Raw genomic sequence first — 18,747 nt, 5'->3', positions numbered from 1 at the left:
CATAAGGATGTTATTCTCAGTTTTTCTAGACAAGCACTCAACCACTAGCCTATATCCCTGACCATTACAGTATCTCTATAGCAATGTGTATGTTGAGGGGCAAGGGGAGTTTCTAAACATTAATAAAGAGATTAAATAAAGTAGGTAAACATTTGCATTTTGTGAATGCATATTTATTTTGATAAGTGTATAAGTAATGATTTTCTCTGAATACTGACATAGTAGGTGGGTTGAGGTTTTTTATTTTTGGGTTTTTGTTTTTCAATTTAATTTCCTAATTTTTCTAGAAACAATGAACCACTTATGTAAAATTCAACCAACTAGAAGCTAGAGAGATGGATCAGCAGTTAAGAGCTCTTACAAAGGACCTCAGTTCCTTTCCCAGCACCCACTTGACAGCTCATAACCATCTGTAACTCCAGCTCCAGGGAATCCAATGCCTTCCTCTGGCCTCCTCAGGTACCAGGCACACACATGACACACATGATGCACATACATACATGCAGGTAAAACATTCATACACATGAAATAAAAATAAATCTTTTTTGGGCCGGGCGGTGGTGGCGAACGCCTTTAATCCCAGCACTCAGGAGGCAGAGCCAGGTGGATCTTTGTGAGTTTGAGGCCAGCCTGGTCTACCGAGTGAGATCCAGGCAAGGCACCAAAACTACACAGAGAAACCCTGTTTCAAAAAAAACAATAAATAAATAAATCTTTTTTGTTTTTAATTCAACCAATTAATTATAGATGAAATGTTCCATCTTTGAGGCATGAATCACCCACCAGCCAATAAAGCAATGACGAAAGAAAAAGATGTGTAACACACAACTAACTAACCCTGCTTCTAGAGTGTAGAGAAGGGCTCCATCCTGCCTGGAGCTGAAGCATGAATGTGAGAGGTAAGGAAGTCAACAAAAGAATAGTAAAAGCAAAAGAAATGGGAGGGAAAAGTCAGCCACATTGATTCTACACATGATTCCAGCATGGCTGAAAGGGGAGGGTATGTATGCACAGAGGACTTGAAGTAAAAGCCAAATGACAAAAGCATTTGAAAGTCATAGAAAAGGATGGAACTACTGAGTGAAAAAAGAATCCACAAAGAGCTTCTGTGGTTCATTTACACAGGGTCAGAAAGGGCAAAACAAGTGGAAACAGAAGAGTAATTAGGGATAGGAATGCATGTGCTTTCTGAGGAGGTGGGAGGGGACATGCAGGGGCTGTAAATGCTCTGTCTCATGATCTGAATGGTAGCTATGTAGAAGTTAATACATGCTGAGATCCACTACTATGAGCTTATACTTACGCACTTTGTGCTATTCCTCAATTTTAAAAAAAGAAAAGAAAGTATCGTAAGCTGTGTTTTACAAATCTTGTTTAGGGGAGCCTCAGAATTTGAAGAACATCTGAGCCATAAAAGCTCAGGTGTTCAGCCGGAACAGGCCAAGGCTTTAGTGGGGTTGGAGGCAGCAAGACAATGAGGAGGAAACCCAACTAAGGACATGCTGGAAAGTGAGACTGGAAGGGCTTTTTAAATATGATGCTAATAGAGAAAAAAGGGGATGGCTGATATCACAAAACACAGGAGGAAAAAGATTAGCTTTATAGTGTACAGGTAGATATTGGACATGGGAAGTTCAGGGGTACCTGTGGGTCATCCAGCAGCCTGCCGTATCATATTTTCTGTATAAAATCAGTTAGCTTCACCACAATTTAATAAGGTAGGTACTATTCGCCTCATTTTACAGATGAAGAAACCAAGGCATAGAGAGAGTACGGAGCTTGTCTAGAACCACATAATCTAAAGTAGGCCATGTGGCTCTAGCCCAAATTCTTAAGGTAACTGCAGATGATAAATCTCTGACATAAGGGAAATAGGAGAAGCCCTGGGGATAGGTGAGATCACACACACACACACACACACACACACACACACACACACACACACACAAAAACCCACAAAAACAAACAAAACAAACAAAAAAAATCACTTCTCATGGCTGCTATAAAAATTAAATGAGATGACCTTCAAAAAATCCACAGAACTCAATTAAAGGGATCTGTTAAAGAGAAGTATTTAGTTGGATACTACTGTACAAGGGCTGGAGAGATGGCTCAGTAGTTAAAGAGCACTTCCTACTCTTCAAGAGGACATGAGTTCAGTTCCCAACACTCACTTCAGGTGGCTCACAAACTCTGGTTCCAGGGAATCCTTCACACACACACACACATACACACACACACACACACACACAGAGAGAGAGAGAGAGAGAGAGAGAGAGAGACAGACAGACAGACAGACAGACAGACACAGAGAGACAGAGACAGATTGAAACACACAGAGAGAACTTTGTTTAAAAACAAAAGTCCATCTGAAACAAAAGGTCCCATCTCCCACCACACTTTTTCTTTTTTTGCAGAGCTGGGAATCAAACCCAGCTAGGTAAGCACTCTGCCACTGAACTACATCCCCAGACCTTTCCCATGACACATAAGGCTCTTTCTGTACAAACACTGTGGATCCTAAACATGATTCCAAATCAAGGCAGTGGCTTGTCAAAAGAGAGATGTTGGGGGAAAAATAGCAAAACAAAATTGTAACAATGGATACCGGTTGTAAGATATTTGTACACACTGTGAATTGCTGTGATTGGTGTAATAAAGAGCTGAATGCAATAAATAGATAGGAAGGAATTATAGGTGGGATTTCTGGACAGAGAGAGCTTTGGGAAGAAAAAAAGGGGGAGTCACTAGCCAGACGCTGAGGAATCGGGACATGTAGGATGTGAGATAAAAGTCATGAGCCATGTAGCAGCAGGTAGATTAATAGAAATGGGTTAATTTAAGTTATAAGAGCTAGTTGGAAACAAGCCTAAGCTAAGGCTGAGCTTTCATAATTAATAAGTCTCCATGTCATTATTTGGGAGCTGGCTGGTGGGACAGAGAGACTCTTTACAGACACCCATTTTTCCATGCTAACACAAAGCACTACTCCTCTGCAAGTTGGCTCTTCTTCACCTCTAGGTATCTATGAACAGATTCTACTGTCCACTCAAGCAAAAAGTTTAGATGCCCACTCTCCACCATAGAACACAATTTATTTTTTAGTTTTAGGGTTTAAGTGATTGCTTTGTAACCCAATCCAGCCTTAAATATATTCTCTCTCTCTCTCTCTCTCTCTCTCTCTCTCTCTCTCTCTCTCTCTCTCTCTCTCTCTCTCTCTCTCTCTCTCTCTCTCTCTCTCTCATTCTCTCTCTATGTGTGTATGGGGTTCACATGTGTGCACATGCATGTCAAAGACAGAAGACAACCTCAGGTGTTCTTCTTCAGGCACTATATACCATTTTTCTGAGATGGGATTTCTCAGTAGCCTAGAAATCAGTAAGTAGGCTAGTCTGGCTGGCCAGTGAGCCCCAGGGATCTGCCTATCTCTACCTCCTCTGTGCTGGTATTAAGAATGCACACCACTACACATAGCTTTTTTAATAACAGAGGGCTCTAGTAATCAAACTCAGGTCTTCATGCTTGTAAAGCAAGCTATCTCCCCAGCTTATGGCCTTGAATTCTTGATGTTCCCACTCTGCCTCCTCAGTGATAATTTTATAAGTATGCGTCATACCCAGCCAATATATTTTTTTAAACAGTCTCATATGTTCCATGCTGACCTTAAACTCACTGTACAGTGGAAGATTATCTTGAATTCCTGATCCTTCTATCTCCACCTCTGCTGTGCTTAGAACACAGGTGCATACCACCATTCCCTATTCATGTAGTGCTAGGGACCAAACCCAGGGCTTTGTCCATGCTAGGTGAGGGCTCTATCCCAGTCCAAGGACACAATCTTTAAAAGAACTGCCATTCTCCTTGGACTTGAATCCAGTATATGGAAACTCCCTCAGGCAGTCTTTACTACTAACCACAGTGTAGTACTCTCTGAGAGGATATCCTGCTAACTGCAGTTCCCAGCAACAGTAAATGTATCCTAACATGTATAATAGGAAAAATAACTAACTAAGTCCTATTTGTCACAGAAAAATACAATCCCACATGTTCAGCCTTCTTATCAGGTCATCTCAACACCCATGTGGGGCTCAGAATAGTGACTTTACCAATAGCAGCATTTAAGTAAAGAGGTATCCAACACCCATATTAATGCCCCACATAGTTTTCTCTTGTTTGGTACTTAGTATTGACCTAGGGCCCTACACATGCTAAGCAAGTGCTCTACCACCTTGTTTTTAAGTTTTTCATAGTTGTGTGTGGAGACCTCATGCTGATGTCAGTTTATTGCTCTCTACCTTGTACACTGATTTAGGGTCATTCACTTGAACCCAGAGCTCCACAATATATCTAGTCTAGAGGGAAATTCTCATCTCCACTTTCTTTCTTGGCACTGGACTTAGTCAGGGCTTTCACATCCAACTGGCATTTACAAGGCTTCTGTGGATAACTCCAGTCCTCACCAAATGCTTTAACAGCTGAGCCAGCTCTCCAGCCCCTTCCAACTCTTATTTATTTATTTTTACTTTTTTGAGACAATATCTCAACTAAGTTTCTCAGGCTCACCTGAACTTGCTTTAGCCTCCTGAGATGTCAGGCATGAAACACCAGGCTAGGTCCCACTTCATTTCTTAATTTTGCCCATTCACTGATTCACCAAATCCCTAATACTAAGCAAGTTCAGAGCAATAAGAATAAAGAGATACTGGAGGCCAAAGAGATGGCTCAGCAGTTAAGAGCTCTGGCTCTTTTAGAGGACCCAGGTTCAATTCTCAGCTCCCACATGGCAGCTCACAACTGTCTTTAATTCCAGTTCCAGGGACTCTGGCACCCTCACACAGACATATATGCAGGCAAAACACCAACACACATAAAATAAATATAAAATAAATCTTAACAAAAAAAAAATAAGCAGATGCCTAGATACCCAGTGCTTTCCCCATAGCATCCAGTTAATATAGGTTAAACATGAGGAAGAACTGTATAAGCAACAATAACAGAACATCTCTCTCAAGACCAGTGTCTGGCAATGACTCCCTGATTAAGAATTCCCTCTACCCTACTCCAGTTGACCTCTCCCAAAAAGTAGAATAGGGGGAAGAAAGGGATGAATTCAACAAATCTTTAGATTCAAAATTGCCTGAGATAAACTGACATCTAAGATCTCAACTTTACATCAAAGACAGATAAAAGCTGCCAAAATGGACCCTTCCCACTCAGGAAGTTTTTTTCTGAGAACTGACAGGGGTACAGTCACATACATTCTAGTAACCACTGTCCTTTATCAGAATAGGCCCATATCGTTTCCAACATATTTGCTTCAGAATACTAAATTCTAATTTAAACAAATGATGCCCACACTTGTAGAAAGGCCTTAATTGGGCTAGTCTGGTATTTTCAGCACAATCTTGCAAAGACTAGATTCTTTTTAAGGCTTTAAAAGACTTGGGCAAAATCCTTTTGATGCTATTTTTTTAAAAGGCCATCTCCAGAGTTTACATGTGCTCCCCAGTTGCTTAAGCTGATGGGAGAGGACATGTTTTATTCCAAGGGCTCCTTCCAAACAGAAAGCTCTAATCATCAACACATCTGATGTAGACTTCCTGTATAAAACAAAACACAAAGTCACAAATGTATTACATAATCATACATCTAAAAAGTGAGACTCCTAAAGGCAAAACACAAAAACAGAAAGCTCAGCTTGTTTAGCCAGAGGGTGACAAAAAAAGGGATGAGCACAATGGTACATTTGGTGATGGCCACTGGGCTCCAGGAAAAACAGTTTGTTCTCTCTGTAGTCATCTGTGCATAGGAGATAGATGGGAAAACAGTGGAAACAAACTAACTAACTAACTAAAAGAAAACTAGCTAACTATGAGGAGATAATCTGTGCTGTCAATCTGGAAACCTTAACACTGCCCAGGGAAGCCGTGAAAGTACTTGAGAGCAAGGGGTTTAACAAGAACTTAGGGCTATCTGGAGATAAGAGTTATTTCAAACAGTCAAAATTCTGTACCAGGTGGTTACATTTGAGTATCAAAAGGAAAGCACAGTCCTGTCTTTCGGAAAACTTAAATCACTTCTCTAATAAGTGATAAAAATGACAAATGCTCACCAAGTATAAAAAATGTTAATTGTGTAAGCAAGGTATCATGCTGGGCATAGTGATATATGCCTTACTCAGGAGGCAGAGAAAGGCCAGCCTGGTCTACAGAGCAAATTTCAGAACAGCCAGGGCTACACTGAGAGACCCTATCTGGAAAAACCAAAAAGAAAAGAAAGGAAAGGAAAAGAGACAAGGTATCAAACAAAGCAACCAAATATGTCTGACTTTCAAAAACAGCATTGCAAAAAACTTCTTTCTGAGACCCTCCAATTCTCAGAACTAAGTTGGAGAACTTACAGGAATTCCTAAGAAAAGCTCACCAACTGACTGACAATGAGTATCACCACCCTCTGAGGAAACCTGAACAGTGTTCCTTCCTATCCTGTAAACAGAGGCTAAAGACAAAACAAAATGGATCTCAGGAGATTCGAGACACAAAATGGAAGAATGAACCAGGGGCTCATTTGGATATAACTTCCTCTGTCTGGTCCTAAAGGACAATTATGGTCTAGAGGCTGAAAAACTAAGCTATTGAGGACTGGTGCACTCTTTAATCACAGCATTCATGAGGCAGATGATCCCAGAGTTCAAGACCACCTTGGTTTACACAGCAAGCTCCAAGCCAACCAGGATTACACAGGGAGACTGTGTCTCAACAAAATAAAATTGAACTACCCCTCAGACATCAAATTCCAAAAACCTGTGAATAATGGCAAAGCTGGAACTCTTAACTTGTGATTTTTTTACTTCAAATGACCTGCCCTAAGAGAGATACCATGTTAGAGGTCCAGATCCCAAACTGAGTCATGTCTGTATAAGTACTGGTCATTTCAAAGCACAATTCAACAACTCAGATCTCCAGGGCTAAGGACTCTTAATGGTAAAGTGGGTATGGAAAGCTGAAAACAGCTTTACTTTTTTTTTTTTTTTTTTTTTTTAATGACTTTCATGCACTCCAGCCAGGGAAGCAGGAAAGCTAACTGTAGATCATCACCTCTTTCTCCTCCTCTTCTCCAAATCTAATCCCGTCTCATCCCCAGCACTGTAGCAGACCACCTGATGCAGCCTTCCTCCCCTCAACCCCTACCCGCCATCTCTAGCAGATCATGCATTATCTGGGAAGGCACCAGCCAAGCCTGCCAGAGAACCAAGTAGGCCAGCAAAACAGGTAAGTGAACTTCAAATCTTTACTCTCCTTCCACTCCTCCAAATGTAATCCTCCAGTCTCATCCCTGTAGCTCTGCAGCAGACTACTTGTGGCCTCTCCTAACTCTGCTGCTATCCCCAGGGAACTGAGCAGATCCCGGTAGAACACCTGCTTTCCTCCCTCCTGTGGATCCCCTCAACCCCCATCCTAGCCCATCACCATTCCTAAGTGTCAGCTCCTAATACCTAGAAACAAATTTTACCTGGAACCCCTACACCTATCAGAATCCCAGAAGAATTTCCTACCAGGCAATGCACAGCCACCACATTCTCCTAAGAACCAGAGAGGGCAACAGAAACCAAGGAACAAAACACCCAACAAGACCAGATATCAACCCCTAGAATTACAATCTTCCTATACCCAAGTGCCTAGACACCAGTGTAAAAACACAGTAATAGTCAAGACAATATGTCTCTACTAGAGACTGGCAACCCTACCACAGTAGGCTCTGAGTATTGCAACATAGCTGTAGCACAAGAAAAAGATCTAAAAATAGTCTTTATGGATATGATAGAGGTCCTTAAAGAAGAAATGAATAAATAAAGAAATCTATGAAAACACAAAGTTAAGACCTAAAAGTGGAAATACAATCAATAAAGAAACAAAACAACTCACTACTGAATGAAAAATGGGTCAAGACATAAATTAAGAATGAAGAGCCGGGCGGTGGTGGTGGTGGTGGTGGTGGTGGTGGTGGTGGTGGTGGTGGTGGTGGTGCATGCCTTTAATCCCAGCACTCAGGAGGCAGAGCCAGGCGGATCTCTGTGAGTTCGAGGCCAGCCTGAGCTACCAAGTGAGTTCCAGGAAAGGCACAAAGCTACACAGAGAAACCCTGTCTCAAAAAAAAAAAAAAAAATTAAAGAAAGAAAGAAAGAAAGAATGAATGAATGAAATTAAAGATTTTCTAGAGTTGAATGAAAATGAATACACAACATATCCAAACTTGTCAGGCGGTGCATCTCGTAAATAATGCATCTTGTTTTGTACATGATGTTTATAGTGTGTGTGAATAGGATCTTTTTGTATGTTTTTTTCTTATTTAGATGTTATATTTATTTTGTTGTAATGGTATAAGAGTGTTATATATCTTTTTTTCTATTAGATAGCGTAATCTATGATCTCTGTGGACAGGGTTTATGTGTGATGTGTTGACTGGTGTTGTGTGGAGTTTAACATGTGTAGTATTGAGAAGCCAGCCTGTCTAGCATATATGCGTAGATCTGGATATGCATGCTAAACTAGCACGAGATATCCTCGGATTTTCTAAACTGTATCCCCCCCCATTCTCACACTCAATAATATATCCAACCTAGGTGTAAAGCAATTAAGTACGTCTGAAGAATCATAGTATGTGTCTAGCACTAAGTGCTTACATAAAAAAAATTCCTATCTTTCTGAAGAACCACCACACTGATTTCCATAGTGGTTGTACAAGTTTGCACTCCTACCAGCAATGAATAAGTGTTCTCCTTATTCCACAACCTCAACAGCACGAGCTGTCATTTGCTTTATTGATCGTAGCCATTCTGATGGGGGTAAGATGAAATCTCAAAGTAGTTTTGATTTGCATTTCCCCTATGACTAAAGATGAACATTTCTTTAAGTGTTTCTTAGCCATTTGAGTTTGCTCTTTCGAGAATTCGCTGTTTAGATCCGTACCCCATTTTTAAAGTGGGCTGTTTTCCTGATGTCAGAATTTTTAGTTCTTTGTATATTAGCCTTTTTCCTCTCTTTTTATTTTATTATTTACAATACATTTTATTATATTTTTTAAACTTTTATTGATTATTCTCTCATACAATACATCTCAACCACAGCTTCCCCTCCCTCCACTCCTCTCTCCCCAGATACAACCCACCCCACCCCAGTCTCCCCCTAGAAAAGAGCAGGCTTTCCAGGTACATCAACCAAACACAGTACAAGATGCAATAAGACCAGGCACAAACCTTCACGGGCGAGGCAAGCCAGAAGGAGGAAAAGGGTCCCAAAGGCAGGCAAAAGCATCAGAGACACTCCCACTCCCACTGTCAAGAGTACCCCCAACACCAAGCCAACAATCCTAACATATATGCAAAGGACCTAGCACAGACCCATGCAGGCTCTTCTATTGTCACTTCAGTCTCTGTGATCCCCCATAAGACTGCTTAGTTGATTATGAGGGTCATGCTCTCCCAGTGTCCTCAACCCCACTGACTCCCACAACTCTTCCTCCTCTTCCACAGGATTCCGCCAGATCTGAGAGGAGGGACCCGATTGAGACCTCCAACCTGAATTCTCTTTCCACCTAATATCTGGCTGTGGAAGCAGCTTCTCTGATGATGACTGGACTAGGCACTGATCTATGAGTACAGCACAACATCATTAGGAATTATTTCAATGATTTTTTTTTTTTTTTTTTTTGCCAGTTGTATTTGGTTCTACCTTAGGTCTCTGGGCTATCCAGCCTCTGGTTCCTGGACATCCAGGCAATGTCAGGCATGGGCCTCAACTTGGAGGAGTCATTGGCTGGCTACTTCCACAAGTTCTGTGCCACCATTGCTCCAATACATCTTGTAGGCAGGACAGATTGTAGATGGAAGGTTTTGTGGCTGGGTTGGTGTCCTAGTCCCACCACTGGGAGCCTTGCCTGGTTACAGAAGACAGATGATTCAGGCTCCATATCCTCCATTACTAGTAGTCCTTGCTAGGGTCACCCTCTAGATTCCAGGAAGTTTCCACCTTCTGTGCCACCTCACACTACCTGATACTCTTTGGCCTAACAACCAAGTCTTCAGAAGAAAACCTATAGTCTACAGAGGGAACAGCAAGAACTCCAGGCTATTCCAGGAAAAGTCTAATGAGATAGCTTCATCCACTGCTGCCCTTCCTGTGTCCAGTATCTGTGGAGAATCAAAGAGCTTGATTATAAATTTGGGGATTCAAGGACCCTTTATGTTCTGTAGCAGTACACACAAACACAATCTCTTGGTAAGAAATCTAAGGGATAGGAAGAACCTTCCATATTTCTAAATCCTTTCTACATTACCACACAATAATCCTCCAAAGGCTTCTTACTGTTCCACCAGTAACCACAAGAGAAATAAGATGGTCCCGTTTGGTATTGATCTCATTAAAAAAGATAATCTCAATTCATGTTTTTCTTATTTTAAAATTCAGTATTTTTAATTGGAAGTAAAAGAATGTATGCATGGAAAACATCTCAAAATGTTGAGGGCAGGCAAGGAAAGGCTTTTAAATCACAGCATTGAACTCTACCTCTCAGGGTATTTGTCAAAGAAAAAAACTGTCACTGGAGTATTGCAAAACTCGTGCAGCACATACACGACAGACCACCAGTGGAATTGCTCCACACACATTCCATTTCAGTGTTTGCCAGCTAACATTCAGTTCATTCTTTTTCCCAGCAACCCTGTAGTCAATGCAACTAACTTCTTCCCATTTATCCAGCTACTTACTGCAGGGTACTTGCTGTCAATGGGGCATAAACTGAAACACCCAGATACTTTGGTTACATTCCCTTTTTAGCTTCTAGATTATGAACTATAACATCACATTCCTGTACATCAATGTCACATAAGTCTTCTAAAAACATTGTTCTGGCCATCATTGCTTTTCTCAAAAACCTTTAGAAGTGTGATGATGTCTGTGGGATAAAATTCTAGCCCTTGAGCCAGAATTCAAGCTGATCACAGTCCCTGCTGCCGGACCTCCCACTGCTCACTGTGGAAGCAGCAGTGGAGACTGAGTCAGCAAACTGGGCAGCTAAATCCTAGCTCTGCCAGTGACTGGTGTGCCATCTTGAGCAGGCTACCTATTGCTCTGATCTTCTCCTTAAAACAAGAGCAACAGTGAAGAATTAGAAAGCATCCAAGGGCTCGCCGCTCCTTTTGACTTTTCTCCCTAGTTCCCATCCAAATGGCCCACTCTGTGCCCTTGAAAACCCCACCAGCAACACTGCACCATTCATTTGCACAACCACATTTCCAAGCCTGACTCAAACTACCCCACTTCTGGGAAGTGCTCCTGCCTCTAGCCATTTTCTAGTTGATGACCTTTATTATAAGTCAATCAACTAGATATTTATTTGTGTCAGTCCTTTCTCCACAAGTCCACAAACTGAAGACCAACCACAACACAAAATACATTGATGATAAAGGTTACCTCAAAACTGTCAGAAACGAGTTCCTTTCTGGCCCAATTAAGGAACAGACTACCAATATGTATCTTTCTCCCAATATTTATTTGAATCAATCTCTTCCCCCATATTTTGCAGTCTTTCCAAAGTTAATGTTTACTTAGTAAATAAAAAGGAGTGCTGAATCTGTTAGTCTCCTAGAGACTGCCATCCAGGCCAGCGGAATCCAGACAGCTTTTGCTTCACAGTATGCATTTAATAGACACTAGAGCCTTGGAGTCTTCCTAATTCAGCATGGGATTTGGATACTACAGACAATTCAGTCCTTTTGATTAAGTTTTCTAGAATTTACACTATTTCTGATACTTTTGAAATCTCTTACTTCTGAAAGAAAAAAAAAAAACCATGAACCGAGCAGGGCATGGTGTTTTCACACCTGTAATCCCAGTACAAAGGAGGTAGAGGCAGAAAGCTCATGAGTTTAGGGCCAGCCTGAGCTACATCAGACTTCCCCCCCCCCCCCCCCCCCCCCCCCCCAACAAAAAAAATCAAAGAAGGTGTCCACCTTTGAAAGAAAACAAAAACAAAACAAAGCATTTATGTGGTCAATTAGGGGTTTTCCTTGTGGCCCTTAACATCTTGGACATTGGATAACAACTTCTTTTCCATTTCCCAGACCCTGTAACGCAAAAGCAGAAACATCTCCTTGGAAATGAGATCAATAGCTGGTCTGAGGCAGCATAATGGCACTCTTTCATTTGGCCAGGAAGCTATTTTATCCATATTTAAGCGATTTTAAATTATGTTCATACAAAATTCCCCAGAACACTGCAATATCCCTTCTTTAAAAACACTAGAAAACGTTCAGTCCTTTCACTTTTACTCGGATACTAGCTTTTCAGCACAAATGCTGAAGAGTGTTCCTTCAATGCTAGATCATTTCGTTCACATAGGAAAGTGTATGAAGGTATAGAGCAACAAACCCTGTTTAGCAGGTCCAAGTGATAGAAAACAAAGTTAATTCCCTTTGTTTGAGTAGCAAGCTAGTCTGTGTGGATGCGTGTGTGAGCGTACATCCAGCTGCACTCAAGCTGCATGGGTTCAGGTAATTGCAGCTCAACTGTCTCCCAGGCTGCCTGCGTTCCGCAGTACTGCACAACTCCAGGCTCGGGTCGGGGCTCCACACCCCACACAGCGCAGCCCGGGCCTGACCGGAAGGCAGGGCTGGCCACGATCGCCTGAAGGGCAGTCCCCAGCAACTCCGAAAGCTGTGGCCCGCACGCTAAGTACTCACGCAGCAGAAGCCCCTGCCTGGGCCCGGATTAGGGAAAGCGGAAGGGCTCCGTACGCCGCGTAATAGGAATCCGCGTCCTATCCGCCACCCGGTGGGGAGCTGAAGCAGCGCGGCCGGCCGGCGACTCCTGCGGTCGGCCGGGAGCCACTTACCTCGGCCGCCCGAGCTGGCCGGGAGTTCCGCGCAGCCGGAGCTGCCCCGGCGCCGCACAGCCCGAAGGAGGGGCCGCTCCTGTAGAAAGGGCGGGCGGAGGACGGGTATTCGCGCCCGGGGCTGCAGAACCAGAGGAGGCGTGCCTCCACCGGAGACCTAAAGGGTGGGCTGCTACAGCCAGGAGGAGGGGTGTGCTCCCGGGCGCGGGGGAGGGGGGGTCTGCACGGTGGGGGGAATGGAGAGAGACGGGGGGGGGGGGGGGGGAGAACCAGGGTGGGAAGTCGGGCCCCTAGACCGCACCGCCCTCACCTCCGCACCATCCGACCAAGGATTGTCTGGATCTGGAGCAGAAGCACAAGGGGATCAGAAACTTTATGTCATTTTCTCATACACACGTGATCCCCTGCAGTCCAGATGGTTTCAATCACCGAAGGAAAAAAGCCGCTCTGCTGGTATGCATGAAAAGCCGGAGCTGGGAAAGTCTGGGAAAAACTGCCTGTACAGCCGGCTTGCCTTCAAACAAACCCAAGTGCTCTTTCCGTTCTGCTGGCTTTGGGCCCAGGAGCCATACGAAACCCAAACGACATTAAAAGAAGCTACCCTGGGTATTGCAGCCAGTAGCAGAACTAAAGCTCTAGGGTTGCAGGGATCGGTTCTGAAGCCTAAGCTCCACGGGAATTATGAGAATTTAAAATACTCTACGTGCACGCAAAACCAAAAAGTAGAAAAGAATGTCATTCAATGATGAATCAACAGTTACTGGTGATGGTCTTATTTATCGATGGAATTTGATGGAAAATTGTTGACCCAGTGTAACAATCCAGTTCGAAAAGACTATGTCATGTACAATACTGACCCATACTTACTTGATGGGGTACTATAAAGCCTTATAACTTGATTTCTCCTCCCATAAATCACTTACAAATAGATCTTGGAATTGGAATGACCACAGTAAAAACTGACTTTCAAAATTTAGAATTTCAAATTGATAATTTTGGCGGTGAGTAGTGGTACATACCTTTAAACCCAGCACTAGAGAAGCAGATGCAAACAGATCTCTCTGAGTTAAAGGACAGTCTAGTCTACATGGCCAGTTCCAGGATAGCCAGGTCTACACAGAGAGACCTTATCTAAAACAAAAAAAATTTACAATTTTAAGGCTGGTGTATATAAGGCTCTGGGTTTGGTCTGTAATCACACACACTTTATAATTTTACATTGACTGGTTGCATTTCAAAAGAACCAATGTGTGTAGATCAATATAAGCAGGCTCTAAAGTCAAGACCTGTTTCAAAACCCAGACCAAATCAATTGTCACATATCCTAAAGAGATATTTACTCAGCTGCAAGACAAGCACCAAAAATAATAAGTTTAAGATTCATCCTAGAAATAATTCAACTTGCTCATAATCAAACACAAATAGTGGCAAGAACTGAACTGATTAAAAAAAAAAAAAACTATTGTTCCTTTGCCAAAAGAGGATACAGACATGAATTCTAGTATTAACTCTTTATCACCATCATATTGACATCAGAGAAGATGTCCGGACTGTCTGGTAGACTTTTCCTTTGGACACCTTGCCTTTGGTGTGACATAGTCATCCTGTGTAAAAAATGAATCAATTCCTGGTAAGTCGAACTGGTTCTACACTGGGAAAACCCAAGATTTCAGCTGCTGCTGAAACTCTTTGGACAACAAAGGCACTGCGTGAAACTAAGCAAGACAGTATGTGTTGTATACCAAACTCAAAATCGGTGAGTTTCTACTACAATTCACTGACACGTGGACCCTACACTTGGATGGCCTTGCCTCTCTAATCACCAATCTTCAATTAGGGTGATTTTTCCCCAAACACAGAAAGAATGCCTATATGGCAGCAGGGAGGAGGAGTAGCAGAGACACCGGAGATGGACAATGACAAGCCAAGCTCAGCGCTTATTACTCCTGGCAAACTCCACTTGCAGCTCTCAAGAGTTGTAGTGGAGGAGGGGTATAGAGATTGTTCTGAGGCCGCAAGCATGCATACTAAGCACAAGCTGTCCCACTGACTACACCATCTGCCCTGTGAAGAGGCTCATCAGTCTCTCACTTCTAAACCTAACAAAACTTGTATGAACATCCCATTTTCCCCATGGGTGATTTGTAGAGAAAGCCAACTGAACAGAAGGCATCAAGACTTTCTTCCACCATGACCCAGGACATTAGTTATTTTCATTTCTAGCTGCTGGGACCTCTTATGTGTGCTGAAGCAATTGCAACAGGCAATGATGAGGTACAAGTCATTCTTTTTGTCTGAAAATTTAATTTACAAAGTATACATAGAACTCTGTGTGTGTGCGTGTGTGTGTGTGTGTGTGTGTGTGTGTGTGTGTGTGTGTGTGTGTGTCCACAATTGCATGCTTGCTACAGAGTGTGTGTGGAGGTCAGAGAACAACTTTCAGTAGTTCTCTTCTTCCATTTACTGAGACAAGGTCTATATTTTCTTTCTGCCATATTGTACTCCAGGCTACCTGACCTTTGACCTCTGATTTTCCTGCCTCTGTATTATTATCCCATCTCACTGTAGGAGGGTAGGATTTCAGATACAAACTGCTACTGCCTCTGGTGGTTTACAAAATATTCTATTATTTAAATTACATATATATATGTTTCTATGTGTGGCTATGTGCACCAGTGAGTGCAGGTACTCATGAAGTCTGGAAGAGGGCACCGGATACCCTGGAGCTGGAATTACTATTGGTTGTGAGCTGCCCCACATGTGTGCTGAGAACTGAACTACAGTTCTCTGCAAGAGCAGCAAGCACTATAACTGCTGGGCCATCTATCCAGCCCCTACATCTAGCTTTTTATGTAAGTTCCAGAAATGAACTTAGGGCAATCACTTTTACCCACTGAGACATCTTGCCAGCCCATGTGTGGAGCTGTTTTAATTCCTAAGAAAAGCCTTTGCTAGACCTGCTTTGTCGGGAAGAAAAATTAGCATACCTTAAAAATCTCTAAATATTGCCGGGTGGAGGCAGCGGCGGCGGCGGAGGACACCTTTAATCCCAGCACTTGGGAGGCAGAGGCAGGCAGATCTTTGTGAGTTCGGGGCCAGTCTGGTCTACAAAGTGAGTTCCAGGAAAAGCGCAAAACTACAAAGAGAAACCCTGTCTCGAAAAACCAAAATAATAATAATAATAATAATAAAATAAAAAATAAAAATCTCTAAATATAGTCCTGAATCTTAGTTCCACTTACGTAAGCATTAGTGAGCAGCTAATATTGGCCAGATATTTATTAGAAACATTGACATCTGGAATTTCTTTTAATTTTCATTAACCAAATATTCACTTTGTTGGATGAACAAGGCCAATTATGTGTAAGGTTCTTAGGAGGATAGTATGCTTTGAGAACAGGAGCCAATTGTTTGCTCACAATTACATCCTATGTACCTACCATGAAATAAGTCCACAATGCATTCATGCTGTTTCAGTGAATAAAAGATAAATAAACTGAGCATGGTGAAATGCCTGTGATTGCACCTCTCAAGAGGCTGAGGCAGGGAGTCAAGAGTTTGAGGCATACATGGGCAACACAGGAAGACTTCGTAAGAAAAAAAAATAGTAGTAGCATAGCTAGAAATACAAATAGTAACACTTCCCAGGTTGCAGTCCTGTAGAGGCATGTCACTTATAAACAACAGAATGAAAGAATAGCTATAGGGTAGAGCTAGCAGCAAAAAGAGAAGTAGTGGTTAGCACTAACCAGCTGTGCACTTTAATCACAATGTATGTTCAGAACACAGACTGCTGAAAATAGGAAGCATTTGTGGAAGGAATTTGGTCTGTTTAGTGCCTAAATTAAGGACTTCAGAGATACACTTTCCCATGTCCCAGTTGTTCGTGCCCTCAACACAGAGCCAAGACAAGATTTGAGCATAAACATCCTGACTCTAATTTGGATAGCATGAATACAGTCCTTTCATCCTCTCTCCTACTTCTCCTCTGCCTCCAAGCCATTTCCTCTGTACTGTCTTCTGTCAGACAAATGAACATCTTCTAATTTTCAGACGAAGTAGCTTTGGCTCTCTTTGTGTAGAGAAGTACAATACAGCTTGATTACATGGTTATGTTCCATACAGATGCCTGGCAACACATCTTATAGCTAAGTGTCTGTATTTTTTAACTCTGAGGGACTTAAAATTCAACTGTGTTACTGCACATCGAAACAGAACTTGACGTCACAGAGATGGGTTTTATGTCCTTTTTCTGTTTTAAGAAAGAAAACCTGAAGCAGGGTGAGTTGCCTGGGTTTTGGTTTATTAATTTCACATTGACACATTGATTTTGGTTTCTTTTCAGGGACAGACTTTTGGGTCTGTAGCTCTAGTCCTCATGAAGCAGTTGTTTCCCTAGCACATGTGCCCATCAGCCTGGCTGTGGGGCTAGGCTTCCTGGCACAACAACTAGATTTCTCTGTATCAGGAAAATGGGAGACATGGTTGGCCTAGATGACTCAGCTTTCTAGGATAAATGTTTCCAAACATGCTTTTTTTTTCTTCTTAGCTTTTTGTTTAGATTTGGGGGTATCTCAGGAATCTGGGGGGTGGGGGTTAAGGTGTTTGATTGTTTTGGAGACGGGTTTCATGTAATCCAGGCTAGTCTCCAATATGCCATATAACTGAGGATGACCATAAACTCCCCATCTTCCTGCTTCACATCCAAAGTCCTTTCTTTTTTGTTTTTTGGTTTTTCAAGACAGGGTTTCTCCATGTAGTTTTGGTGCCTGTCCTGGATCTTGCTCTGTAGACCAGGCTAGCCTCAAACTCACAGAGATCCACCTGGCTCTGCCTCCCGAGTGCTGGGATTAAAGGCGTGTGCCACCGCTGCCCAGCCAAAGTCCTTTTCTAATATTTAAGAATGTTATAGTTATTGTATAAGAATGTTTTAGTTAAATTGCCAAACTTCAATGTTATTTGAAATCATCTGGAAATGTTTTTCAAAAATAGTAATCATCAAATAAATAAAAAGCCAGGTGTAGTAGCACACACCTTTAATCCCAGCACTAGGAAGGTAGGGGGAATCTCTCTGAGTTTGAGACCAGCCTGATGAACATTGCAAGTTCTAGGCGAGCCAGGGCTACACTGAGACCTTGCCTCAAGAAAACATAAAAACAAACAAAAAATATTAACCATGACTCTGTGGCGATATTTTGTATCCCCCAAAATATTTGTACCCTAATAAAGTTTATCTGAGAATCAGAGGAAAAAGCCAGCCACTATAGTAAACATAGAGGTCAGGCAATGGTAGCATATGCCTTTAATCCTATCACTTGGGAGGTAGAGATCTGTCTGGATCTCTGTGAGTTCAAGGCCACACTGGGAACAGAGTCAGGAGTGGTGGTACATACTTTTTTTTTTTTTTTTTTTTTTTGGTTTTTCGAGACAGGGTTTCTCTGTGTAGCTTTGCGCCTTTCCTGGAACTCACTTGGTAGCCCAGGCTGGCCTTGAACTCACAAAGATCCGCCTGCCTCTGCCTCCCGAGTGCTGGGATTAAAGGTGTGCGCCACCACCGCCCAGCGGTACATACTTTTAATCCCAGCACTAACCATAAAGGTCTGGAGGTCTGTACAGACAGGAAGTAACAGAACTGGGCAGGAAGAGGAAGTGATATAGCTGGGCAGAGAGAGGAAGTGAGGTGGCAGAACAGAAAGGCATATAGGTGTGAGTATACAGGAAATAGGTCTCTTTGGAGACTGAGGTGTTGGTGAGGTAAGGTTGTCCATGGCTTGTCCTATTCCTTTGATCTCTCAGTTTTTCACCCCAATATCTGACTCCAGGTTTTTTATTAATAAGACCATTTAGCAATTTGTC

At 42.4% G+C, this 18,747-nt stretch overlaps 1 protein-coding gene across 5 annotated transcripts in view; it reads right to left on the bottom strand.

Moving 5' to 3' along the window:
* Positions 1-13,376, bottom strand: part of Dennd2b (DENN domain containing 2B) — a 160,069-nt gene extending 146,693 nt beyond the window's left edge. Inside the window, exon 1 of one of the 5 annotated variants that reach the window (XM_028894591.2) lies at positions 13,202-13,376. The gene's annotated coding sequence lies outside the window, so the exon portion shown is untranslated. Of the gene's footprint in view, positions 1-12,739; positions 12,826-12,891; positions 12,975-13,201 lie in introns of those variants that run through there. The other 4 variants (XM_037211645.1, XM_028894593.2, XM_028894595.2 and 1 more) reach the window with 4 other exon arrangements.
* Positions 13,377-18,747: the final 5,371 nt, after the last annotated feature.

Source organism: Peromyscus leucopus, chromosome 1 (genome assembly GCF_004664715.2).
Source record: "Peromyscus leucopus breed LL Stock chromosome 1, UCI_PerLeu_2.1, whole genome shotgun sequence".
Lineage (NCBI taxonomy): Eukaryota > Metazoa > Chordata > Mammalia > Rodentia > Cricetidae > Peromyscus > Peromyscus leucopus.
The sequence above is the reverse complement of the archived record's forward strand: the minus strand, read 5'-3'. Positions and strand labels throughout refer to the sequence as shown.